The sequence below is a fragment of the Lissotriton helveticus genome, chromosome 3_1, assembly GCF_964261635.1.
Source record: "Lissotriton helveticus chromosome 3_1, aLisHel1.1, whole genome shotgun sequence".
Taxonomy (NCBI): Eukaryota; Metazoa; Chordata; class Amphibia; order Caudata; family Salamandridae; genus Lissotriton; species Lissotriton helveticus.
The window spans coordinates 1,481,958,434-1,481,975,692 of record NC_136061.1 but is presented as its reverse complement, the minus strand read 5'-3'; the positions used below and the strand labels follow the sequence as shown (position 1 = coordinate 1,481,975,692).

The 17,259-nt window shown below is 47.3% G+C and overlaps 1 long non-coding RNA gene, 1 other non-coding gene and 3 pseudogenes across 2 annotated transcripts in view; 4 read left to right on the top strand and 1 right to left on the bottom strand.

Moving 5' to 3' along the window:
* The window catches only part of LOC144825006 (uncharacterized), a 176,675-nt gene that overhangs the window by 114,484 nt on the left and 44,932 nt on the right, over positions 1 to 17,259 (bottom strand). The gene's annotated exons all lie outside the window — the stretch shown is intronic.
* Positions 12,613 to 12,731, top strand: LOC144825563 (5S ribosomal RNA; annotated as a pseudogene).
* Positions 12,975 to 13,093, top strand: LOC144825417 (5S ribosomal RNA). Its single transcript, XR_013609421.1, has one exon. It is a non-coding gene; the product is annotated as a 5S ribosomal RNA (ribosomal RNA).
* On the top strand, positions 13,209 to 13,317 carry LOC144825423 (5S ribosomal RNA; annotated as a pseudogene).
* Positions 13,662 to 13,780, top strand: LOC144825754 (5S ribosomal RNA; annotated as a pseudogene).

The following is a 17,259-nucleotide window of genomic DNA, read 5'->3' as shown; positions in this document are numbered from 1 at the left end:
CTCCACGCTAGAGAAATACTGCATTTAATGGTCATTTAATATTCTTCATCACGCACTACATGTAGAATAATGCATGGTCCAGTCTTAGAATCAAGCTAGCTTTTCCCCTCCTAACTTCTAGTTTATATCAACATGTTCTCTAAACATCAGATACTAGATACTGCTTAGGTACATGTCGCCCTGACTTTCCAGACTTCAGTCTCTGCTCCTAGCACAGAGTTCGAAGCCCCCAGCTTCTCCTAGTGATGCGTCATTGCTAGTTTGCGCGCACCATCAGGTTAGAGGTCCCGGCTCCTTAGGTAGCCCCCTCCATGGTTTCCGCCCCATTCATGACATATTCTGTTACGTTTGCATCACATGTCTATGTATACGCCCTGTTACACCTCTTTTTCACCCTTATCTTTCGCGACTGCTACGCGTCACCCCTTCTGCTCCACCCACTGCTACGCCTATTGCAATGTAATGCTATGTGTTTGCGCTATGTATATATGCTCATGTACTGTTATTAAAAAGTTATCCTTTTCCTTGTCCCGATCCCGTCCCCAGCAGCGCTGCTGGGCCCTGCCATCCTATTCCTATGCAGGTTGTCCTGTTCCTGTCCTTTATGCTGTAATAAACCTGCGAAACTCCTACTACCTCGAATTTTGACTCTTATTTATTGAGCTATCTGTTATTCATTTATACATTCAAAAATAGGGTATTATTTATTTATTTACCACATAATGGCGCCCGAATAGGGACTTGCCCTTTCCCCACGCGTCGGTGAAGCCACGCCGACCCCCTGACCCTCTGCAGTCGTGACGGAACTCTTCTGCGCACCGGCCGATATTTCTGCTTCAAGTATCCCTCAGGCCCACGGAGGAGACGGAGGAGGCGGTCCAGCATCCAAACGAGACGGTGGAGGAACGCGGCGAGTCCCGACCAGAGCCCAAGCCAAGAGTCCAAGGTCCGAGGTATCCGGAGGCCCACCCGTAACTGAAGTCCGAAGTTCGTCGTCCGTCGTCGTAGCAGTCCAGTCCAGTCCGAGGCCTTCCGTTCTTGCTGCCCGGTGAGTACCGTTACTGGGGTAGTATCTAGACAGGGTCAATTTAATTGACTCTGGTCCGTGGGTTGGTGGTACACAGACCCACAAACGAAGTGTCCACTTCGGTGGACACGGGTCCTGACGTGTCTCTTTATGAGACCGGTAAGTTTCGTACTGTTTCAGCAGTGCATCTAGTTCCTGTTCTAGTCAGTTCTGTTCTCGAGAAAATTCATGTATTCTGTGTTCCGTATTCCAGGTAGTATTCTGTTCGAACTGTTATTTTTAAATGTTCTTCATGTATTTTAATGTCGTGGTATGAATGGGGAATAAGTATCGTGTTTATTGTGTATTGTATTGTGTCTAGATTATAGTTCAGTCATGCCGCTCTTTTCGAAATTACGTCAGTTAAAAACTAGAAAGGGTCTGCTGGAAGCAGCAGTTCCAGTTCCGCCTAGGGACAGTCCAGGTCATTTTATGTATCAGAAGCATGGCATAAGCGCCATATTGTATCTAGATTTATGGGTAGAGTATACCAAACAGTTAGAGGAAAAGTATAGATGGCCCGTATCGGGTACATGGGATGCCGAATGCATCATGCGAGTAGAAGAAGCATTATGGAAAAAGAAAGCCAGACAGTCACAGAAAGATGCCATCGAGTTATGGCGCAAAGAAGCTCATAAAAGAACTGAAAAGGAAATCAGAAAGTCAGAATTAAGTAGAGAATCCTTAGAACGAGCACAGGAAAAAGAACTAATCGAGATAGGTGAACAAGTCAAAGCCGAACAGTCAGACAGACAGAGGCATGCCCTTATTAGGGGTATGTATCCTCTCCTTGCCGAGGGCTTGCCAAAAGCGACCCCAGAGGCATCCAGTAATTTCCCGCCACCATTAGTTCCGACCAAACTACGTCACAAACAGACCGCAGCTGATATTTTTATTTCGTCCTATTTGGACGACACAGTCCCAGAATATGCAAATCCTGTTCGCGCTCCGCCAGTCCCTGTAAATCAGGCACTTCCCGCTCCTCCAGACACCGGAGTACCTGTTACGGTACCCCCGGTCCAGCCCGCCATACAAGTCCAGCCTACATTTCCATTTCCCACTCTGCCAGGACGAAGAGCCTCAGTAGACGACTCTAGTTTAGGGGCCGCAGGGGGAGGTACTCCTCAAACCCCGCCGCCACACAAGCGTTTAACGACAGCCGAATTACATGCACAAGCGTCACAGCGTACGCCCAGACATCAGACTGTAGCAGAAATAAGAAAATCCCTTGCCGAATGCGGCTATGATCCAGTCCCAGGCGAGGATAATATGGTTTTATATTCATTCCGCGTAAGAAAGGTGGCCGAGTATCTAGTCACCTTACCGAATATGAAAGAAGATCTAGACAGAATATATCGTTTCATCCGTACAGGGGATGATCCAGAAAGTATTAGCGAGGCCATGTCTCAAAGGAAAGCCGAGATCCAGCTCATGATATTAAAGTTTCTGATCAATTGTCTAATAAGAGAACAAGATTACCCGTCTAAAGATCCGGCCGAAATGAAAATCCTGACAAGGTGGAGTGATAATATAGCCGAGGGTAAGCACAAGACCGTCGGTGCTATGGAGAGTATGTACAAGAAAATCCGTAGAGAAATAATAAAGATACACGAACAACGTAAAACAGCACAAGTAAGCGAGAAAGAAAGTAACTCTGATCCTGAAGAGTTAGACGACGAGAATCCCGCCAGAATAGCGTATGTAGGAAAATCTAGATTTCCAGATCGCCATTTACGTCTAGAACCCAAGTCTACTTTCCATCATCCAGCACCAGAACAAGGTTCTCTAGAACAAGTATTCCAAGCTACCGATCACATTCTGAAATCACGAATCGGTTACAGTGAGTTAAGTACTATGCATGAACAAGAACTAGCCCGATCAGCAGTCCGATGGATTACTGATTCTACCACTTTTCCAGACGAAATTGCGGCACAAATGTTTCTGAAAATGCCCCCAGCCGAACAACGACTGGTGGGTATGTATATGATTCAGCACCTCATTACTTTGTATGAGGGTCAACACTCTGATCCAGGCCCGTTACATGATGTCCTGAACGAGTTACTCCAGTATAGATGGAAAGGTCTAGGTACCGACTTAATTATTGTCATTCTAGAACAGCGCCACAAATATAGAACGTTTTTGAACCCGCATTTTGTTCAAGTCTCACCCCCAGAAAGTAAACCATTTTACATGGAGAGACAGAATCCGTTACGAGAAGTCCACCCAGTCAGAGGAACGGGTGGCGAACTAGAACGAGTGTTTGTTTACACTCCGATTACAAAGATGGAACTCCTCGAGATGAAGAAATTAATTCCCTGTCATGACAAAGATCCAGCAGGGTTCCATAGAGAATTAAAAGACATGCTCCGTATGGGAGAATACACGTATCCAGATATAATTAAAATGTTAAAGGTTCTGCTGCCCGCAGGGGTGTATGAAAAGCTCAAGGAAAAAGAATGGGAGGTGGGGGAGAAAAAGATCGATTGGGCAGTTCTAGAAGCTGAAGATAAGGCACGAGTACCAGGTACCGGTCTTGGAGATAAATGTAAAGAATTACCGGAATTATTAATACAAGTTTTACCCAGATTATTGACAACTAGAAAAGAAGACTGGGATGCAATCTCAGCCTGTAAACAGAAACAAGACGAAGATATTAGTGATTTTTATTCTAGATTTGAAAAATGTTTTAGCATTAACAGTGGCCTCAAGACGAGTAGTGAGTCATACCCTCACCTTTTTGTTACTAAATTAGTCGAGAATTCAAGCCCACAAATTAAAAATCGAGTTTTGAAAGTCGAAAGTACCTGGCAAGCTAATACCCCGTCCCAGATGTTGCAGATGCTTCAATACCACCAGAATAGAATCAGGGAAGAACAAGAACACGAGAGAAAACGTATGAAAGACACGAAAATGAAAGTACTAGTTGCACAATCTGTTCCTCAAGACAGTCAGAAGAGGGGTCCGAATCAAGCCAGTCATCCTGCAGCTCCCGTTAAAGGGAATTGCAATTATTGTAAACAGCCAGGTCATTTTATAAATGAGTGTGCAGTTCTGAAACACAACATAGCTACTGGTAAGACTAAAGAAAGACCACGTCCGCCTAGACAAGAACAAGTTTCACAGATTCCTCAGCCACAGAATGCACCACAGACAGTTACCGCACCGCAGCCTATTGCTGCAACACAGCACGTCACACAGCAGATGTACCAGTATGCCCAGTCCGAGTATCCAGAGTACCAGCAGTATTCATGAAACAGCCTAGAGAGGGAGGTAGGCTTGCCTCTCATCGAGATACCTGTAGATCAAGAAGGTCCCTATGTTCACAGTCAAGTATTAGGGAAAGACAGAAAGTTTTTGATCGATACAGGGGCAAGTAGGACCACAATTAGTCATGCCGAAGTTCCAGGGGCTCCGCTCTCAGGCTCAAGAAATGTTTCCCTTGGATTTTCAGGAAAACCTATCGTAAATGAGATTTCAAAGCCAGTTACTCTAGAAGTAGGTCCATTGTCCCGTACTACTGATCTGTTACTTACTAAGTCATGTCCAGAAAATCTATTAGGCATTAAAACACTGAAAGAGTTAGGTGCAGTTATATGCTGTTCCCCAGAGGGAATACGATTGTTCCTACGTGACTTTAAGGGTCACTATGTATTACGAGATTTTGATTCAAGACTGTCTAATGTTCCACAGCACTTATGGGCGCAAGGTCCAACTGATGTAGGTTACATGCAAATCACACCCTATCGTGTGACTCTCAAGCCAGGTGTAGTGTTACCACGGATCAGACAGTACAGATTGCCACCTGAGGCTGTAGCAGCCTTATCCAAAATTATTGACGAGCTCATGGCTCAAGGAGTGGTTGTAGAAACTGACTCCAATGTATGTAATTCTCCGATCATTCCAGTCATGAAACGTACTGATCCAAATGCACCCCCAGTATATCGATTAGTGATTGACCTACGAGAGCTTAATAAATGTATTATTCCGCAGTACCCAGTTGTCCCAGACATCTCTTCCCTATTGACAGCCATTGATTCCGAAGCAACGTTCTTTACTGTAATCGACCTCAAGAACGCATTTTTCAGTGTTCCTATTCATCCAGACAGCCAGTTCCTTTTCGGATTTTGTTTAAATGGAAGGAGCTATATGTTTACACGAGCTCCTCAAGGTTTCACAGAAAGTCCTAGTATTTACATTCAAGCACTCAAGAGACAACTAGACAACATTCACATGCCAACTGACACTGCCCTGCTCCAGTATGTCGATGATCTACTGATCACAGCCCGTTCTGAACGTGCTTGCGAGCAAGCATCCCTTACAGTCTTGTATTTCCTAGCCGAGACGGGGCACAAGGTGTCCCCTTCTAAGCTTCAATTCTGTGTCCAGCAAGTGGTCTACTTAGGACACTTACTGTCCAAGAGGGGTAGGCAGTTGACACCAGACCGTATCCAGTTAATAGCGAGTCTTCCTCAGCCCAAGACCCAGAAGGAGGTACGTGCTTTTATTGGCCTTACTTCTTACTGCAGACAATGGATTCCTCAGTATGCATTTCTAGCCAAACCACTGATACAGTTAACGACACAGGAGGCAGCCGTATCGACTGTCCTCCCTTGGACATCTGAACATACACTTAGTTTCAATGAGTTAAAGAAAGCTCTATGCCAAGCTCCAGTTCTAGCGACACCGAACTACAGTAAGTCTTTTACACTTTTCGTTACTGAATGGGAAGGTACAGCATTATCTGTTCTCACACAAGATCAAGCAGGACAATACAAGCCCTGTGCTTATTTTTCGAGCACATTAGATCCTGTAGCCCAGGCTCTGCCTGCGTGCCTCAAGTCAGTTGCAGCCACAGCACTAGCTATCAGACAAAGTGATTCCATAGTCTTAGGACACTCCTTGACAGTACAAGTTCCACATTCCGTGGAAGTTCTTTTAAACCGAACACAAACTCAGCACTTGACGATTGCACGTTTAACAGGTTATGAATTGACACTGTTCCAGCCACACATAGAAATCAGACGCTGCAACGTTTTAAATCCTGCTACACTGTTACCATCAGTTAATTCAAATCCAGCCACACATGATTGCGTGGAAGTAGTTAACATTACGACAAAGCCAAGACAAGATCGGACGGACACTCCGTTACCAGACCCCGACCTGACACTTTATGTGGACGGTTCATGTATGAGAACTAGTACAGGAGAACTAGTCGCCGCGTATGCAGTGACTACTGACACCGAAGTTATTGAAACACACCGTATTGATACCCTGTCCGCTCAAGCAGCAGAGCTAGTTGCTCTGACACAAGCCTGCATACACGCCAAGAACTTGAAAGTTAATGTTTACACAGATTCACGTTACGCATTTGGAGTTGTACACGACTTCGGAGTGCTCTGGCAGGAGAGAGGTTTCATGACTTCTCATGGAACCAAGATTCAGCATGGTCTCCTTATTCAAGCTCTGTTAGATGCCATACATTTACCAACATCTATTGCTATCATGAAGTGCAAAGCACATACGAAAGTTACTGACACCATTTCTCAAGGTAACGATCTAGCAGATCGCACAGCCAAGCTCACAGCACAGACTCTAGACATTCCAGTTAACATGACACACACTCCAGATCCGATTACATGCATGACAGTTAAGGACCCTACACAAGATGTCATAGATATCCAGTTACATGCTACTCCCGAAGAAATCAAGAAATGGTCCGAACAAGGAGGGGTCCAGACAGATCAAGGATGGTTAACAAAGGGTAGAGCCACATGGTTTCTCCCCGACTCCATGGTTCAAGTCATTATTAATACCGCACATAGTCCAGCACATTTAGGAGAAAAAGCTATGTTAGACAGTATCCAGAACATTTGGTTCAACAAGCATTTACGAGCTGCAGCCAAGCAGAAAGTCCGTACCTGTATGATATGTTGTCAGTTTAATCCAGGTAAAAGTGTCCCGGTGGAACAAGGGGGATTCCAGCCTCCTGACCACCCTTTTGAAGTCCTCCAGATGGATTATATTCAGATGGAGCGATGTCGAGGTTTCAAGTATGTCCTTGTAGTTGTATGCGCTTTGTCCAGGTGGACAGAAGCATATCCAGTCCCAGATTACACAGCCGCGACCACTGCTAAGCAGTTGGTTTGTGAGTTTTTCCCTCGTTATGGACTCCCTAGAGTCGTATATTCTGACAACGGTCAGCCATTCTCATCTGAACTCATGAAGCATGTTTCCCTGTTGTTAGGGTACCAGTGGAAGTTCCATTGTGTACGCCATCCTGAAGCAGCCGGTCTCGTTGAGAGACATAATCAGACCCTGAAAATCCGCATCGCCAAAGTCTGTCAAGAAAAAGGTGTGGACTGGCTGGTAGCTCTACCAGTTGCTTTATTTTATATGCGCATGGTCGCACATTCCAGATCAGGTCTGTCCCCGTACGAGGTCGTATTCGGCCGCCCCCCTAACATGTGGGGTACTCCTAGACCCCGAACTATTACCGATGTTTCAAGTAATATGCTGACAGATTACCTAGCTTCCTTGATGTCTGCCCTCAACTCATGTCGTTCACAGGTTGCCGCCGCATTTCCAGACAATACCGAGGTGGCACCGCATGAAATCGTTCCAGGATCCATTGTATTGGTGAGGAATTTCGACAGATCAAGTCCGCTGGAGCCTCGCTGGAAAGAGCCCCGACAGGTCCTCCTCACCACCCGTACAGCCGTGAAGTTGGAAGGTCGAAAAGGCTGGGTGCACCTTTCTCACGTAAAACAATTTAATGGACTGAAACCCGTCTTAAAGAACATTTCCCAGGATTTGAAGGATTGCCAAAGCATTGTTCTCAAGGACTGTCCCGCAAAAGACATTGCTACAAACCCTCCCCTGTTAGAGAAAACTCCGCAACAGGAGTATAAATTCAAGTTAAGGTCTAGTAAAATAGGTCAGTCAGTTTGATTGTCTAAGTCCTCCCCTAGGTGAAACGGTTAGACTGTTTCTGACATGTATAAAATAGACCCCCATAGTGAGAGAGTTAGTCAAAACTCAATCCGATGTATCGTTTTTCTATGTTTCATATTGTTTCTCAGCATTATGATTTCCTGCACCAGTTATGCATTTTCCCTGTATCTCCCAGTTCTTCATGTAAATAAGTCTGCTAATACTACAGTAGAGCACACGTTTAGTGATCTGCCTCCTCATGAACTCTCTTACCGCCTCGCTATGCGAAATAACTCATTCATCCGCATGTTACATTACTCACACCAGTCCAGCAATGCCACTAATTGTTGGGTGTGTGGTCGACTCCCCCCTTTCCAGACACCGAAGGGAGTTCTGCCACTTTTTCCTTATCCATTCTCACATAATGGTTCGTGTGGAGCATGGTCCACGTTAACGTCATCCTCAACAGATATGTCTTTTCTTAACAGTACATGTTTTCCAGACAAGCAAGGTCTCCCCCACAGAACCGGGTTAGATCTAGAAAATGAAGTGTATAATTTAGGTAACTATTCTTCGAATTTCATGGTCCTGAATGTTCAGTCTGATACTACTCCAGACTTACCTGCTATTTCAGTACTGCCAGTCAGAGGTGAATTATGTGTCCGAAATAATGGTTCTGTACATGTAGGACATAGTGATTGTACTACTATTGTCAAGTATAGTGACAGTGGGAAATCTATCTTCAAAGCTTCACGTCATTCTTATTTTATTTGTGGTCAAACTGCATATGTTCGTCTGCCCCTCGATTGGGAGGGAACCTGTTACATTGCCTTCCTACTGCCACCTGTTTTCCTAGCCCCACCTGATTATCATAGAAACACACATCTAGTACACGTTAGACATAGAAGGGAGTCCCCAATTGTCGATTATACTGAAACTGCTCTAGAACAGTATACAGATTTCAACAGAGGTTTCTTTTTCTTTATAGGACCTATCCAGAATAGTAAGCTAAGCCGTAGGTTAACCAGAACCCTTGAAGCAGTAGTCAATGAGACTGCTTCTGCTCTAGGTAATTTAACTGAAGAGCAATCTGCTATGAGATTTGTCGTTTTACAGAATCGTCTCGTCCTTGACGTCATACTGGCCGATAGGGGCGGGGCCTGTAGAGTCATCGGATCTAGTTGCTGCATTTTCATTCCAAATAACGCGCCGTCTGTTTATTCAGCTATAACCAGACTCCATAAAATTGCCCATCTGATACACCAAGATCCAGGCACCTGGACATGGTCCGGTTGGTTCTGGAATATAATTTCCGCCTGGGGATGGAAAGTCTTGTCCTTCCTAGGTATTGCAGTGGCGATCATATTCAGCTGCTGCCTCTGTATACAATGTGGCCCTGCGATTTGCGGCATCTGTGCTACCTCTTGTATTCCTAGTCCCAAGCCCCGTTCTAAATCCCGTTCTAAGATAATTCGAGACGAGCAAATGGTACTGTATGAAATGATAGATGGTATCATGAATATTGATGTTTCCTGATGGAAACGTAGTGACAAGGAGGGAATGTGGAAAAGTAAATTTTGCCATGTTCTGTGTCCCTACGTGTCATCCATCATATGTTATGTGTGCATGATTAAATATGCATATGCATTCCCCATGTTCGATTGATGACGCAATTATAGTTGTGTCCATCTCTAATATGTCAGTTTCTAGTCCTCGTGAATACTACGAATATCAGGCCTATGTAAAGTTACGTTGCCACGTTTCTCAGTGTGCACGTTATTTCATTATAAAGTCCCCGTTTCTAGGCCTCAAAAGGGCCTGGACACAAGATTCAGCTCCTGTCTCCTAAAGCCTCGCTGAGGAGCGATACAGCCCCCACCTGTATCCTCGACCCTTCACTTACTTCCTGCCTCACAGTGCCCGGTCCAGCCTGGCTCAGCCTCTGAGTCTGCCAAAAGTATGTTATAGTTCCAGTTATCAGTTCAGTCCTCCTTCTCTGCATTCCTAAGCTACTGAATCGCATCGATAGTTTCCGTCATTGTCTAGCCTCCACGTCTCCACGCTAGAGAAATACTGCATTTAATGGTCATTTAATATTCTTCATCACGCACTACATGTAGAATAATGCATGGTCCAGTCTTAGAATCAAGCTAGCTTTTCCCCTCCTAACTTCTAGTTTATATCAACATGTTCTCTAAACATCAGATACTAGATACTGCTTAGGTACATGTCGCCCTGACTTTCCAGACTTCAGTCTCTGCTCCTAGCACAGAGTTCGAAGCCCCCAGCTTCTCCTAGTGATGCGTCATTGCTAGTTTGCGCGCACCATCAGGTTAGAGGTCCCGGCTCCTTAGGTAGCCCCCTCCATGGTTTCCGCCCCATTCATGACATATTCTGTTACGTTTGCATCACATGTCTATGTATACGCCCTGTTACACCTCTTTTTCACCCTTATCTTTCGCGACTGCTACGCGTCACCCCTTCTGCTCCACCCACTGCTACGCCTATTGCAATGTAATGCTATGTGTTTGCGCTATGTATATATGCTCATGTACTGTTATTAAAAAGTTATCCTTTTCCTTGTCCCGATCCTGACACCAGCAGCGCTGCTGGGCCCTGTCATCCTATTCCTGTGCAGGTTGTCCTGTTCCTGTCCTTATCCTGTATTAAACCTGCATAACTCCTACTACCTCGAATCTTGACTCTTATTTATTGAGCTATCTGTTATTCATTCATGCATTCAAAAATAGGGTATTATTTATTTATTTACCACAATGCGCATGCGCGTTGTAACCACTTTCCAGAGACAGGCAGTGCCTCGACTCGCGAAACGCAGCTGTTGGTGCCTGCGTTCTAGTTCAAGTAAAATCCAAATGTTTTTATTCTATGTGTAGGCATCGCACTTGTCAAGACTGATGGCACATTTAAAAGTAGTGAGCCCAACAGTGCCCTTGTTTTTGAGGCAGTGTAACTACAACAAAGGGCGTGAAAAGTAGTTACTAATCTATGTGTGGGCATAATGTGAAATCACTTAGAAAAATACTTAGAAAAATAATTAGAAAAATAAGCCTCACATCATTCTTGATTACTGGACGATGTGTCTTATCCAAAAGAGGGGGTACTTGATGGGGTTATGCCGCATGTGATGTTTTATCCCAGTTCTGGTGGGCACGTCTCCTTCCTGCATTCTTTTCTGAGGGTTTTTGTTTGTCTTGTGATATGCCATGTGTATTTGGCGTACATTCTGAGTCAGCCCATGTTTTTAAAGATGAGAATCAGAAGGGGAGGTGTGTGGTTTAGGTATGCAGTTTCAAGATAGTCACGGGATAAACCCGTTTAAGTGCCTCATCTCAGTGCTACGTCCGTAGCTATGATTGTTCTTGATCTCACCTTGTTTGAGGAGCGGTTATGTCATTTTAGTTGGGTAACCATGTCATCTGCAGCCATGGGATTTCATCATTCTGGACTGTGTCCCATGTGCTCAAACGGTACACCCAACGTTGTTCCCTGACGTGCAGGTTTCTACTGATGTCCGTTTTTAGTTTTTTCATAACTTCCAGTACTACCCATTGCAAATCTGATTCCTTGTGGTTTAGGTCTGGGAAGTGTTTTGTCAGTCTGGTATTCGATTTTTTAACACTGGATTGTGCTTCCGTGTTTGTTGATCCGTGTCTTTACTTTCCTTGTAGTCATTCCCACTTACTTCAGGTTGCACCGGCATTTCAGGAGGTAGACTACATTCTCGGTATTGCAATTGCTGAAGTCCTTCACCTTCCATGGACTGTTGGTACCGATATCCACTTCTTTCGTGGTGATGGTCAGAGGGCAGGATATGCAATTGCCGCACGAGAAATGGCCTGTGGGCCTTGGCTGGCTCCAGATGGTGTTTTCACATTCGTCCTCATTGTGCTTGATTTTAGAGTGTACAAGGTCATCCCTGAGGTTCCTACTCCTCTTAAAGGCAAACCGGGGGGTTCCAACTGTCATTGTCCACTGTTGAGAATTACCCATTTTTTTATTATTATGTTTTGGACCCTGTTTGACACAGGAGTGTATGTGGTCACGCGTACCATGTGCTCGGATTTTTCGTTTGGTGTGTTGTCCAGCAGTGCTTCTCGATTGTTATTCCTGGCCCTTTTCTTGGCTCTTCTGATCATTTGTTTCTGGTAGTGTCTTGCCAGGAGCTTGGTCTCCAGGTGTTCTGCCTGTTCTAAATATTCTTCCAGTTCAGAACAATTCCTCCGGATTCTGAGAAATTGTCCCACTGGCAGATTTTGGCGCAGTGCTCTTGCGTGGTAGTTTTCATGCAATAATAGGGTGTTCCTATCCCTGGGTTTAACATGTACTTTAGTGGAGATCCCCTCGGTCGTCAGGGTGATGTCCAAGTCGAGGAATATTGCGTGGTTCTTTTCAATGGTGTCGGTGAAGTTGAGATGTTCATCTTTGCTGCTGACCCACTCCACAAAAGTCGTCGCTTCCTCTGGTGTTCCATGCCATACGATGAAGATATCATCTATATATCGCTTCCACGTTTTCATCTGTTGAGCGAAGAGGTTGTTAGGATTGAAAATGTAGTCTTCCTCAAAACTAAGAGCCCCAAAGTCATTGTTCTTCTTGTGGACAGCCATGCGACCATGAAACCACCTGATCTCGTCTGATCTCAGTAGTTAAGCAGGGTCGGGCCTGGTTAGTACCTGGGTGGGAGACTGCCTAAGAATACAAGGTGGTGTAGGCTTTATTTGTGTTTTTTGTTTTGCTTTAGGTGAATGAGCGTGGCTTGTCTCGCTTACTATGGCCAGCACTGAAGAGGAATGAGAAAATACTAAGAGCCTCAAAGTCATTGCTCTTCATGCATACAGCCAGACCACCCTGAAAGCACCTGATGTCATCTGATCTAAGTAGTTAAGCAGGGTTGGGTATGGCGAGCACTGAAGTGAAATGAAAAAAAACTAAGAGCCTCAAAGTTATAGTTCTTCATGTCTACGGCCATACCTCCCAGAAAGCACCTGATCTCATTTGATATCAGTAGTTAAGCAGGGTCGGGCCTGGTTAGTACCTGGATGGGAGACCGTCTGGGAATACCAGGTAGTGTAGGCTTTTTTTGTGTTTTTTGTTTTACTTTAGGTGGATGAGGTTGGCTTGCCTTGCTTACTATGGCCAGCACTGAAGTGGAATGAAAATAACTAAGAGCCCCAAAGTCATTGCCCTTCATGCCTACAGCTATACCACCCTGAAATCATCTGATCTCAGTAGTTAAGCAGAGTTGGGTCTGGTTAGTACCTGGATGGGAGACCGCCTGGGAATACCAGGTGCTCTAGGCTTTTTTCTGTTTTGCTTTAGGGAGATGAGGGTGGCTTGTCTTGCTTACTATGGCCAGCAATGTAGTCTGATAAAAAAAAAACTAAGAGCCCCAAGGTAATTGCTCTTGATGCCTACAGCCCTACCTCCCTGACAGCACCTGATCTCATTTGATATTAGTAGTTAGAGAGTGTCAGGCCTGGTTAGTACCTGGATGGGAGACTGTCTGGGAATACCAGCTGCTGAAGGTTTTGTTTTGTTTTTTTGTTTTGCTTTAGGTGGATGAGGGTGGCTGGTCTCTCTTACAATGGCCAGCACTGAAGTGCAATGAAAAAATACTAAGAACCCCAAAGTCATTGTTCTTCATGCCTACAGTCATACGACCATGAAAGCACCTGATCTCATCTGATCTCAGTAATTAGGCAGGGTAGGGCCTTGTTGGTACGTGGATGGGAGACCGGCTGGGAATACCAGGTGCTGTAGGCTTATTTTTTTATTTGCTTTAGGGAGATGAATGTGGCTTGTCTTGCTTACTATGGCCAGCACTGTAGTGGAATGAAAAAACACCTAGAGCCTCAAAGTCATTGCTCTTCATGCCTACAGCCATACCTCCCAGAAAGCACCTGATCTTGTTTGATATCAATCAATCAATACATTTATAAAGCGCGCTACTCACCCGTAAGGGTCTCAAGGCGCTGAAGGGAGGTGGGTGCTGCTACTGCTTGAAGAGCCAGGTCTTGAGGTGTTTCCTGAAGGTGAGGTGGTCCTGGGTCAGTCGTAGGTTAGCGGGGAGGGAGTTCCACATCTTGGCCGCCAGGTAGGAGAATGATATTCCTCCGGTGGTGGTTCTGCAGATCCGTGGAACGGTGGCGAGCACGAGGCTGGCAGAGCGGAGTTTGCGGGTTGGAGTGTGGAACGTGAGGCAGTTGTTGAGGTATTCGGGGCCTATGTCGTGGAGCACCTTGTGTGCGTGGGTGAGGAGCCTGAAAGTGATCCTTTTGCTGACGGGGAGCCAGTGCAGGTCTCTCAGGTGGTCTGATATGTGGCTGTTGCGAGGGATGTCGAGGATGAGTCATGCGGATGCATTCTGTATGCGCTGAAGTCTTTTCTGAAGTTTGACTGTGGTTCCTGCGTATAGGGCATTCCTGTAGTCTAGTCGGCTGGTGACGAGGGCCTGGGTGACCGTCTTTCTAGTTCCGGTAGGGATCCACCGGAAGATCTTACGGAGCATGCGCAGGGTGTTGAAACATCAGGATGAGATGGCGTTGACTTGCTTGGTCATCATGAGAGAGGAGTCCAGGATGAATCCCAGGTTGCGTGTGTTGTCAGTGGGTGTAGGTGCGGTGCCCAGTGCTGTGGGCAACAGGAGTTGTCCCAGGCGGATGGGGATGGTCCGAGGATGAGGACCTCCGTCTTGTCTGAGTTCAGTTTCAGATGGCTACGTTTCATCCATTTTGCGACGTTTTTCATTCCTTCCTGGAGGTTGATTTTGGTGGTGGCTGGGTCTTTGGTGAGGGAGAGTATCAGCTGGGTGTCGTCGGCGTATGAGATGATGTTGAGGTTGTGTTTGCGCGCGATGGCGGCGAGGGGGCTCATGTAGATATTGAAGTGGGTTGGGCTATGCGATGAGCCTTGGGGTACGCCGCAGATGATCTCGGTGGCCGCGGAGCGGAAGGGAGCGAGGCAGACTCTCTGGGTTCTGTCGGAGAGGAACGAGGTGATCCAGTCCAGGGCTTTAACTTGGATCCCGGCGTTGTGGAGGCTGGTTATTAAGGTGCGATGGCAGACTGTATCAAAGGCGGCTGAGAGGTCTAGGAGGATGATGGGCGGTTGTTTCCCCGTTGTCAAGCAGGGTCCTGATGTCGTCGGTGGCTGCGATGAGGGCGGTCTTGGTGCTGTGGTTGGCTCCAAATCCGGACTGGGATGGGTCGAGGGAGCCATTGGCCTTGAGGAATGCGGTCAGCTGTTTATTGACGATCTTCTCGATAACTTTTGCAGGGAAGGGAAGAAGAGAGATGGGGCGGAAGTTCTTGAGGTCTTTAGGGTCCGCTGTGGGTTTCTTCAGTAGGGTGTTGATCTCTGCGTTTTTCCAGCTCGCTGGGAAGGTGGCGGACACGAGGGAGTTGTTTATGACGTTCCGTAGGTGGGGTGCGATGATGGTGTCGGCTTTGTTGAAGATGTGGTGAGAGCATGGGTCGGAAGGAGAGCCGGAGTGGATGGTGTTCATAGCGTCTTCAGTGCTGATGGGAGTCCAAGCGCTGAGGGTGCTTGTAGGGGGTGTTGATTCGGTGGCTGGGGCTGAGTCTGGGTGCCGAAGCTGTCGTGTATATCGGTGATCTTGCGGTGAAAGTACGTGGCGAGGGAGTTGCAAAGGTCTTGCGACGGTGTGATGTTGTTGCTGCTGGCGCTGGGGTTGGAAGCTCTTTTACGATGCTGAAGAGTTCCTTGCTGTTGTGTGTGTTGTTGTCTAGCCGCTCTTTGAACAATGTCTTTTTGGTGGTGCGGATCAGCTGATGGTGTTTGCGAGTGGCGTTCTTGAGGGCTGTCAGGTTTTCTGTCGTCTGTTCGCGGCACCAGGTTTTCTCTAGGGTTCGGCAGGATTTCTTCGATTCTTTGAGGTAGTCGGTGAACCATGTGGTTTTCCTGTTGCCGGGTTTGCCTGGAGGGTTCTTCAGTGGTGCAAGGGCGTCGGCGCAGTTGATGTTCCACTGTGTGAGGTTGCGGGCTGCGTCGTTGGTGTCAGTAGTGTTGATTGGTGGGTTCTGGCTCAGTGATGTGGTTAGCTGGTCTGTGGTGACATTGCCCCAGCATCTGCGGGGGATCTGTTGCGGGCGGTGGTGGGATGTGGTCTTCTTAAAGGTGAAGTGGATGGAGCTGTCGTCGGTCCAGTGTAGTCCGGTGGAGTGGCTTAAGGCAACATGGCTGCTGGCAGAGAAGATGGTGTCGAGCGTATGGCCGGCGTAGTGGGTGGTGTGTTCACCAGTTGTTTGAGTCCGAGGTTGTCGAGCAGGTGGTAGTGTTGTTGTCGTTGTTGTTCTCCAGGTGGAAGTTCAGATCACCTAGGAGGATGTAGTCTGATGAGGCGAGGGCATTTGGGCTGGTGAAGTTGGCGATGGCTTCACTGAATTGTGTGCGTGGGCCAGAGGGTCTGTAGATGAGGGTTCCTCTGAGGGTGGTCTTGGGTTCGGTGTGGATCTGGAAGTGTAGGTGTTCGGCGGTGGTGAGGGCATCTTCCGAGTTGGTCGTGACGCCGATGGTGTTCCTGTAGATGATGGCGATTCCTCCTCCGGTTTTGTTGACGCAGTCCTTTCAAGTGATCTTGTAGCCGTCCGGGATGGCTATGGCGATGTCGGGGGCTGAAGAGGCGTTCATCCAGGTTTCTGTGAGGAAGGGGACGTCTGGTGCTGTTGTGTCGAGGAGGTCCCAGAGTTCGACAGCGTGCTTGTGGACGGAGCGGGTGTTGAGCAGGATGCAATTGAGGTGGTTGTTGTTGCTGCCTGGTCCGGGTGGTGGGGTGCAGGTTCGGACGCAGGTGAATTTGCAGACTTGGCAGGAGAAGGGTCCGTGGATGCGCTTCGGGGTGGCTTGGTAGCAGGCAGATGGTCGGCCGGTGTTGAGTGGGTAGAGTGTGGTGGTGTCGTATCTCCGTCGGGTTTCTTGGTTTCGGTGGGGGCCAGGGGTTCTGGTGCTGGGTGCTGACGGGCGTAGACGGGCTTGCCTTTGGCGTGCCTGCGGCGCGCCAGCGGCGCGGCCGCTGCTCGTGGCCGCTGCACGGTCTCCATATGAGGGGCTGTGGGAGGGAGGAGCAGCTGGGAGGCGGGAGCGGGGTGGCGAAGGGGGCACCAGGGGGGCAGGGCCACAAGGGAGGCAGCGGCGGGAAAGCACGAGGGAGAGGAGCGGGGGGTGATACAAAAGGAAAAAGGGGGCCTGGGGAGAGGGCACAAAGGGCACCAGTAAGTGAAAAA